Below are 9,445 nucleotides of genomic sequence, written 5' to 3'. Positions count from 1 at the left end.
ATGAGAACTTGTTCTCAACTAGTCTACCTGCCTAAATAAAGGTGAAATCAAATACATTTAAAAAAAGATACGACACAGCACACTTCACAAGGCAGATATGCACAGAATAATCACACTACAGAGATGATTATGATCTTTTAAATTAAATTGTATATATATATTTTTTAAATAAATGAACGCATAAACAAACTGGATAGCTGATAGCTGTCATGTATTATGTTTCATCATCTCTATAATGCTTCATCCCAGTTATCCCAGTGTTTTAGCCGTCTTTGGTCTCTTCACCAGTCGTTAATGCCTCTGACCAAGGACTTGGGTGTGTCCTTCGTCAACAATTTTGAGTCCTTCTGGAATAGGCCTGGCTACTCTGTGGAAGGCGCAATTAACCTGGGTGAAAATGGATCCCGGCTGTTGTCATCAAACATTGGAAAGGCTCTTGGTCAACTAAATTGATGTGAGGACAATAATAGCATTACATGTAAGTCCGTTTTTACCATCTCCTCTTTGGTCACTGTGAGAGTTCCACATGTTATATCTGAAAGCAGTGGCGGTTCTAGCTTGTATGACTCACAGGGTGAACCTCCCCCCTTCAGCCCTCCCCCTGACAAAACCCACAAAAATACACATTCTGCACTAACTGTACGTTTTATTCAGACATTTGGAACAACACAAAGAAATAATCATAACATTTAAAATTATATAAATATAAAAACTATACAAAAATAACACTCATAAATATCAAAAAGAAGTAACAAAGACAAATAGAAACAAATTGTAGTATATAAATACAAATGAAAAAGAGAATCAAATTATTATACTATTACCCTATTGCTAACAAAAAACACACGAATAAAACAAAATTGCACAAATCCTATATCATAGAATAACACACTTATAAAGAAGAGAACCTGATTATTACACTATTGCACTTCAAACAAGAAACACACAAACTGAATTGCACAACTAATTGCATTGCATTAGTACTGTGCAATTATACGTGTGCTATTTGATAGATTCCCTCGCTCCCCCTACCTCTGGCTTCCAGTGGGGAGAATTGAGGTCAACCTTACACCCGCCCCCTCCCCATCTCATACTTCTGAGTGGGAGGCCTTCCCAGGCACTGCCAGCCTTGCTCACAAACTTGAATCAGGGCACCCACTCAGACAAGGTTAATTGACCCACAGTCCCACACAGTGACATAATATCATTGACATGACATGCAAATGAGCGATAGAAAACCGATCGCACATATGTCACCATTCAGAATATATATAAACTCATCAAAAAAGATACGTCCCTTTTTCAGGACCTTGTCTTTCAAAGATAATTAGTAAAAATCCAAATAACTTCACAGATCTTAATTGTAAAGGGTTTAATCACTGTTTCCAATGCTTGTTCAATGAACCATAAACAATTAATGAACATGCACCTGTTGAACACTAACAGGTAGGCAATTAAGGTCACAGTTATGAAAACCTCCAACACTAAAGAGGCCTTTCTACTGACTCTGAAAACCACCATAAGAAAGATGCCCAGGGTCCCTGCTCATCTGCTTGAATGTGCCTTAGGCATGCTGCAAGGAGGCATGAGGACTGCAAATGTGGCCAAGGCAATAAATTGCAATGTCCGTACTGTGAGACGCTTAAGACAGCGCTACAGGGAGACAGGACGGACAGCTTATCATCCTCGCAGTGGCAGACCACATGTAACAACACTTGCACAGGATCGGTACATCCGAACATCACACCTGCGGGACAGGTACAGGATGGCAACAACAACTGCCCGAGTTACACCAGGAACGCACAATCCCTCCATCAGTGCTCAGACTGTCCGCAATAGGCTGAGAGTGGATGATTGAGGGCTTGTAGTTGTAAGGCAGGTCCTCACCAGACATCATCGGCAACAACGTCACCTGTGGGCACAAACGCACCGTCGCTGGACCAGACACGACCAGACAGGACTTCACTGACGAGTCGTGGTTTTGTCTCACCAGTGGTGATGGTCGGATTCCCGTTTATCATCGAAGGAATGAGCATTACACCAAGGCCTGTACTCTGGAGCGGGCTCAATTTGTAGGTGGAGAGTCCGTCATGGTCTGGGGCGGTGTGTCACAGCATAATCGGACTGAGCTTGTTGTCATTGCAAGGTAATCTCAACGCTGTGCGTTAAAGGGAAGACATCCTCCTCCCTCATGTGCTACCCTTCCTGCAGGCTCATCCTGACATGACCCTCCAGCATGACAATGCCACCAGCCATACTGCTCGTTCTGTGCGTGATTTCCTGCAAGACAGGAATGGCCAGCGAAGAGACGGATCGCAATCCCATTGAGCACATCTGGGACCTGTTGGATCAGAGGGTGAGGGATAGGGCCATTCCCCCCAGAAATGTCCGGGAACTTGCAGGTGCCTTGGTGGAAGAGTGGGGTAACATCTCACAACAAGACCTGGCAAATCTGGTGCAGTCCATGAGGAGGAGATGCACAGCAGTACTTAATGCAGCTGGTGGCCACACCAGATGCTGACTGTTACTTTTGATTCTGGCCCACCCCCCTTTGTTCAGGGACACATTATTCCATTTATGTTAGTCACATGTCTGTGGAACTTGTTCAGTTTATGTCTCATACAAATATTTACACATGCTAAGTTTGCTGAAAATAAATGCAGTTGACAGTGAGAGGATGTTTTTTTTGTTGCTGAGTTTTATATATATATATATATATTTTTTTTTTTAAATAATAATAATTGTGCGGGTGCCCCATGCTGCCCCCGGCAAGATGTTGCCCTGGGCGGCTGCCCGTGTCGCCTATGCCTAAATCTGCCACTGTCTGAAAGTGCTAACCAGAGAAATGTAATTGGTGCTAATGGTGCTAACCAGAGAAATGTAATTGCTATTCCTACTTTGTTTTCTTTCCGTAATAGGTATAAACCAATCTTTGAGTCTCCTGTTGTTCTGAAATCTCAAAGTAATCTGACTTGTACTCTATGTGATTGTAAATTCAGAAAAGGTTTGACATTTTTACATCTTAACATTCATAGTTTATTACCTAAAATGGATCATGTGAAGATCTGGTTCTCTCAGGCAGACCCTGCTATTTTTGTTTTATCTGAAACCTGGTTAACTGATAAAACTCTGGACTCTGATATTGCTATGAATGGTTACAATGTGTTTAGGGCTAACAGGAAAGGCAAAGGTGGTGGTGTTGCTACACAAATAATCTTCTTTCTGTGTCTCTGTTAAAGGCTACCTCGAGTCCTAAACATGGATTTAAGTCTTCAGGTGGGTTCAATCTCAAAAGTAACAGTTATAGGAATCTATCTTCCACACTCCGGCAAGAAGTGTGTACTAAACAAACGCACTGATTTAATTGCCATTTTTACTGCCCCAGAGGTGTTAATCGCTGGAGATTTTAATATTGCATGGGGAACGCAGGATGCTGACTGTTTAAAGGATTTTTGTACTAATCTAAATTTGACCCAACTGATTACAAAGCCTACTCGTCCAAACTTAAAGGACCCTACGAAATTGACTTTGATTGACCTCTTATTTATAAATACTCCAGAGAAATATGCTGGGAGTGGGGTATTTACTTAGTTAGTTAAAAAAAATATATATTCAAAATAAATCATGCCTCAGTATTGAAAATAGGAGAGAGATGGTTCAAACAACGCCTCTCCCTGTATTGGATTTTTGGTGATATTGTTTACCAGCATGCGGCAACCTTTAAAACCCTTGGGCGCAGTCTACCATTCCGCAATACGTTTTATCACAGGGGACAATTTTAGCGCTCATCATTGTAGTCTGTATAAAAATGTGGGATGGGCCTCTCTGTAAGAAGAGAGCTGATGTAACGGCTGTCGTAGGAAGGATCAGAGGACCAATGCGCAGCGTGGTATGTGTTCATGCTCTTTATTAAAACAATAGAACAATGAAACAAAACAATAAACGACACGTGAAATAACCAACCGAAACAGTTCCATGTGGAACACACAGACACCGAAAATAAACACCCACGAAACACAAGTGGGAAAAGGCTACCTAAGTATGATTCTCAATCAGAGACAACTAACGACACCTGCCTCTGATTGAGAACCATAGCATGCCAAACACAAAACACAAAACGGAACATAGACAAACCCACCCAACTCACGCCCTGATCATACTAAAATACCTAACAAAGGAACTAAGGTCAGAACGTGACAGCTGCATTCACATTATTTACTAAGCAATCTTACAGAAAATGTCTTCATATGTAACTTCATTAATTAAGTTAATACTCATAAATTACCAAATCCGTTCTCAAGAATGGATAACACTAGAGATCTCTTCAGTCTACACAGATTTGGGAAAATCTGCGTTTTGTTTTTTTGCCCAGAACAATTTGCAGAGTTCAATGCAGTTACATGTGCTGGTGCCACTCAGTCAGTTTAAAATATTGATGAGGACCTCTACGTAACTGAATGTGATTGCTTTTATTAAATGTTTATTTTGTTATTGTGTGCTGAATTATATTTTAAACGGGGGTCTCTTGTTAAATAGATTTTTAATCTCAATGTGACTCCCTGTTTAACTGATTTACCTCAGATGGTGCAGGAAACACAATGGTAGGCGAACGGAAAGTGGAAGGCAAACACACATTCGATCTCCTGTGGAACAACGCATGGATATAGCTGAGTTATATGAATACAACATGTATTTTTTATGTTAAGTGTGCCTGGCTGCTCATGTTTCCCCTCTATTTCACCATGTGGTGGACAACAAAGACCAGTCAAACAAGAAATATTTTTTTTTCTCAATAGTAAGGCGCCAATGTACTGTAAGGTGTGATTAACCCACACGCTTATGTTCTTTCCAAAGGCGTGACTCACATGGCAGATGGGGGATGTAATCAAATATACGTCACCAAAATAATATTGCAGATCGTTGGCTCAACGGTTGCCTGTCGAGTGTGGGGGAAAGTCTCAGGTGTTGAAAGTCTACGCAATTAAGTAGGCGGCGCATGGTATAAATACTGAGTCCTCAGACTTAACACAGATTTATCTAGGTTGGGTTGCTGAAGAGCTGTGCGGATACGCTTTGAAAGGGCTCATTAAAGAACAGCCACTCTACAGCTCCCAGGTAACTGCCATGGCTACTTTTGCTAAAAGTAATACTTCTGTTGAACTCGTTCTGTTCATCCAACAATTAGGTAAGTATAGGCTAATACTCAATTTCAGAACGTTTGTGCTTATCGAAGTTTATCATGAGTAATAGCCTAATCTTGTTCTGTTTCCTTCCTTTAGATACGGAAAGTAATTGCGGAGAATTTTCGGAGAGACTAATCTATAGCAGCTGAGGACACTTCCACAGTGGACAGATGTGTAGCCAGCAATATCGGCAGCCCGCATCCAAACTGGAGAAAGCCGATATTTTAGAGATGGTATTGAGTTTCCTATAGGAGACAACCACTGCGAGTGTTTCACCTAACTACTCGCAGGGATTCTCCCAGTGTCTGCAGGAGACCCTCCGGCAGCTGTCCCTTCACGTGTCCCTGCAGGCGGCAGAACGAGGGGAGATCAAACGGTTCTAAGTGCTCCAGAGAACACCACCGTCCAAGCAAAGCCCTGCCAAGCGGTCAACATCGAGATCATCACCGCGATCCGAAGGCTCTCTGTATAGACCGTGGTAATACTGACAATGGCCACAAGACTGGAGAAAGTATCTCAACATTTTGGATCAGATTTGCACCTCAGGCTAACAACCAATGCATATTATCTTTGTGGCATGATTATGTTATGCCAGTTGTGCAACATTTGCGCATACACTACTTGACCAAAAGTTTGTGGACATCTACTTGTTGAAGCATCATTCCAAAATCATGAACATTAATTCCCCCTTTGCTGCAATAACAGCCTCCATTCAGCCATGAGCATTAGTGAGGTCGGGCACTAATGTTGGGCAATTAGGCCTGGCTTGTGGCGATGGGGTTGAGGTCAGGGCTCTGTGCAGGCCAGTCAAGTACTTCCACACAGATCTCGACAGACCACTTCTGTATGGATCTCGCTTTGTGCACAAGGGCATTGTCATTCTGAAACAGGAAAGGGTCTTCCCCAAACTGTTGCCACGAAGTTGGAAGCACAGAATTGTCTATAATGTCATTGTATGCTGTAGCGTCACTGGAACTAAGGGACCTATTCGGAACCATGAAAAACATCCCCAGACCATTATTCCTCCTTCACTAAACTTTACAGTTGGCACTATGGATTTGAGCCGGTAGCTTTTTCCTAGCATCCACCAAACCCAGATTCGTCCGTCAGGCTGCCAGATGGTGAAGCATGATTCACTGCTCCAGAGTTCAATAGCAGCAAGCTTTCTACCACTTCAGCCGATGCTTGGCTTTGCGCATGGCAATTTTAAGCCTGTGTTCTTCAGCTCAGCAATGGAAACCCATTTGATGAAGCTCCCTAAGAACAGTTATTGGCTGAAGTTGCTTCCGGAGGCAGTTTGGAACTTGGTAGTGAGTGTTGCAACCGAGGACAGATGATTTTTATGCACTACGCCCTTCAGCACTTGGCGGTCCCGTTCTGTGAGCTTGTGTGGCCTACCACTTTGCGGCTGAGCCGTTGTTGCTCATAGACCTTTCCACCTCACAATAACAGCACTTACAGTTGACCGGGGCAGCTCTAGCAATGCTTTAATTTGACAAACTGACTTGTTGGAAATGTGGTATCCTATGATGGTGCCATGTCGAAGGTCATTGAGCTCTTCAGTGTTTGTCAATGGAGATTGCGTTGCTGTGTGCTTTAAAATGTTTGTTTTTTAAATATACCTTTCAGCAACGAGTGTGGCTGAAATAGCTGAATCCAATAACACTACGTATTCAAAAATATATCTTGTTTTAATTTACCCATGAAATTGTCTACAGTGTATGATGAATACACTTCAAAGCAATTTTATTCTTATAGGGATTAAGCTTCTCAAATTATTTAACTTTTTATGAAGGCTTTATACTCTGTTTTGTTGCATGATATTACTTTTCATTTCAAGTTCAGCAATGATTATTTTTACATGTTGTCATTGATACCACTTAAACATTCCTGATTATTTTCTTAATTATATTTGTAATATCGTGTAGCATGTCATTCACTGTTATCACAGTGACTCAAGTTACACACTGTCAATGGTGGAATGACTTTCAACATAATTATGTAGGGAGGCTAACATTTATCAACCTGAGCTGGCAATGGCATTAGTAGCTTAGGTTAGAAAGACTGCTTCCGGTGCTACATTGTTCAGTGGTGGGCAATTCTAGTTTAGCACCATGGACAACTCTAAGAGCACACGCGTAGGTTTCACTCACACATTCCAATTTGTTCTTGCATGAGGGGATGAGTAACTAGCACAGACTGGGGAAAAAAGTGAAGAACAAGATATCAATCAATTCATAACTTTTTTTTGATTATTCAAATTGACTCAATGAGACATCACCTCAAGGTGAATAGACACATGTGATTAAACATCACAACAAGTCTTGGATAATTGTCCCAAGTTCTTATGATACTCCAACAGAGTACAGGAAACACATTTATTGTCTTTATGAAAGACAAGATATTGTTTAAAATAAACAAGAGGTTTTACATTGAGAGAACACACGTTTCTCTGCAATATCTTCACTGAAATTATCAGAATAACATTGACATAAAGCAAATTCTAGCATTTTGGGGTAAATACTCAGACTGATACATACTCAATAACCTTTCAATATTACCTTATCATGAGAAAAATGTAGTGGTAACTAAATGTTTTCCTATATGGTTTGAGCTTAAAACATGAGTCAAATTGACAATTGCAAACCGTTTGTTGATATAAAACCTATTTTTGGTTAAAAATCCTCATGGAGGACCATTCAAGTTATTATTTTTTATGATCAACATGACACGTTTCATAAAACATAAAGGTTATTATTTCAAATAAAACGACAAAAATGGATTGTTCAATTAAATTTTCATTAAAATGTTCTTAGTCACAAGATGTTTAAAACCTCATGCATAAACAGAATATGAGGAATATACCTTCCTATTCTCACTACTGTCCATGACATACATTTTAGACCAACATGGTCCATTGTGATTGTCTGCGAGTTGAGCTCCATTCTGTAGGACTCTACCAGGGCCTCTAGAGGGCGCTGTTGATTGGACTCTAGTCTTTGCTCATGCTGTGCTGGGTTGGTGAGCTGAGCTGAGGCAGGTCACTTTCCATTCTGTTCTTATCAGAGGATGGCTGCAGGCTCTGGAAGTGGCTCAGCAGTCTTCTCTGGGACTGTGTCTTCACCTCATCCTTGGACAGGAAGTGCACAATCTCTTGGACACATCTGGAGTAACCCTGATTGACAGGTGCTGAACAGGAGGAGGAGCTCACTGGCTGGTACTGTTGCTGTCGTTTCAGGAAGCAAACTGTCATCTCCAGGATGTCGGCTTTCTCTAGCTTGGAGTCAGGCTGCTGATTGAGGATCTCTGGACCCAGGAAAGGCTGCTGTTGATACGATCTATGCTTCTCCACCAATGGCTTTCTTCACTGCAAGAAGAGAAGAGGCAAGTTAATAACCTTATTCTGGAAATGACATTATTTAAACACAAACAATCAATCAAATTAAATTAATTTCCTTGAATTTGAATCTTCAATTTACCTTATTGGTCAGAGTCAGGTGCTCCTCAGAGGATCATAGCTGAAGTTATTGTAGGTGCCTTGGCTGGATGTCTGTGCTGTAGAGGCCTCTGTAGAGAGAATCTGATTTCTACTGGCTTCATCTCCTATATATACTCCCAAATCTGCATATGAATGTGTGTGTCTTGGGCTTGTAGGAGAATCTCACAGACTGTAGCCAATGGGTGAGCTTGGGAGGACAACGAGTAATGTGGAGCTGCCACATGCTCAGTGTTCTTATTGCTGGGGGACAATGGTCACATCTCAAGGGAACAGGTGGGGGGTGATGGAGAGTGTCTCACAGAGCGCTGTGTGAATCTGGGAAAGTGGTGACTCCCAGATCTGCTGCCTGATGTTGGGATCAATGACACAGACAGTGCACATGCTCATCATCACAATTTACAAAAATTCATTAAAACACCACATTATAAAATAATGACTCGGACACAAATCCTAGCGACTGACACAAATCCTGTACATTAAAACTCTTGGTGCTACCCAAATCCTTTTGATTGTTATTTTTTTTTAGAACAGCCTACTATTTCCTTGATACAGTGTAGTTTTGGTCAAGTTTAGGCACTTTAAATGATTTTGAACTATGACCTGTTAATCTGATTTGATGAATGATTTGCATTATTTTACTTTATTTCTAAACAATATCCATTTGGTAATTCCTTGTGATTTCAGTATTTCACCTCTTTTAAACCCGAAAAATAAAACAATTAGACAATATTAGGTCAAAATAGGATATAACGTTTTTGGGAGG

The 9,445-nt window shown here is 41.1% G+C and overlaps 1 pseudogene; it reads right to left on the bottom strand.

Annotated features, from left to right (window-relative positions):
- Nucleotides 1–7,085: 7,085 nt before the first annotated feature.
- LOC109875034 (transcription factor HES-5-like) lies at nucleotides 7,086–8,783 on the bottom strand (annotated as a pseudogene).
- Between the last annotated feature and the right edge of the window lie 662 nt (nucleotides 8,784–9,445).

This window comes from Oncorhynchus kisutch, linkage group LG1, assembly GCF_002021735.2.
Source record: "Oncorhynchus kisutch isolate 150728-3 linkage group LG1, Okis_V2, whole genome shotgun sequence".
NCBI lineage: Eukaryota > Metazoa > Chordata > Actinopteri > Salmoniformes > Salmonidae > Oncorhynchus > Oncorhynchus kisutch.
This window is presented reverse-complemented; position numbering and strand designations above follow the sequence as displayed.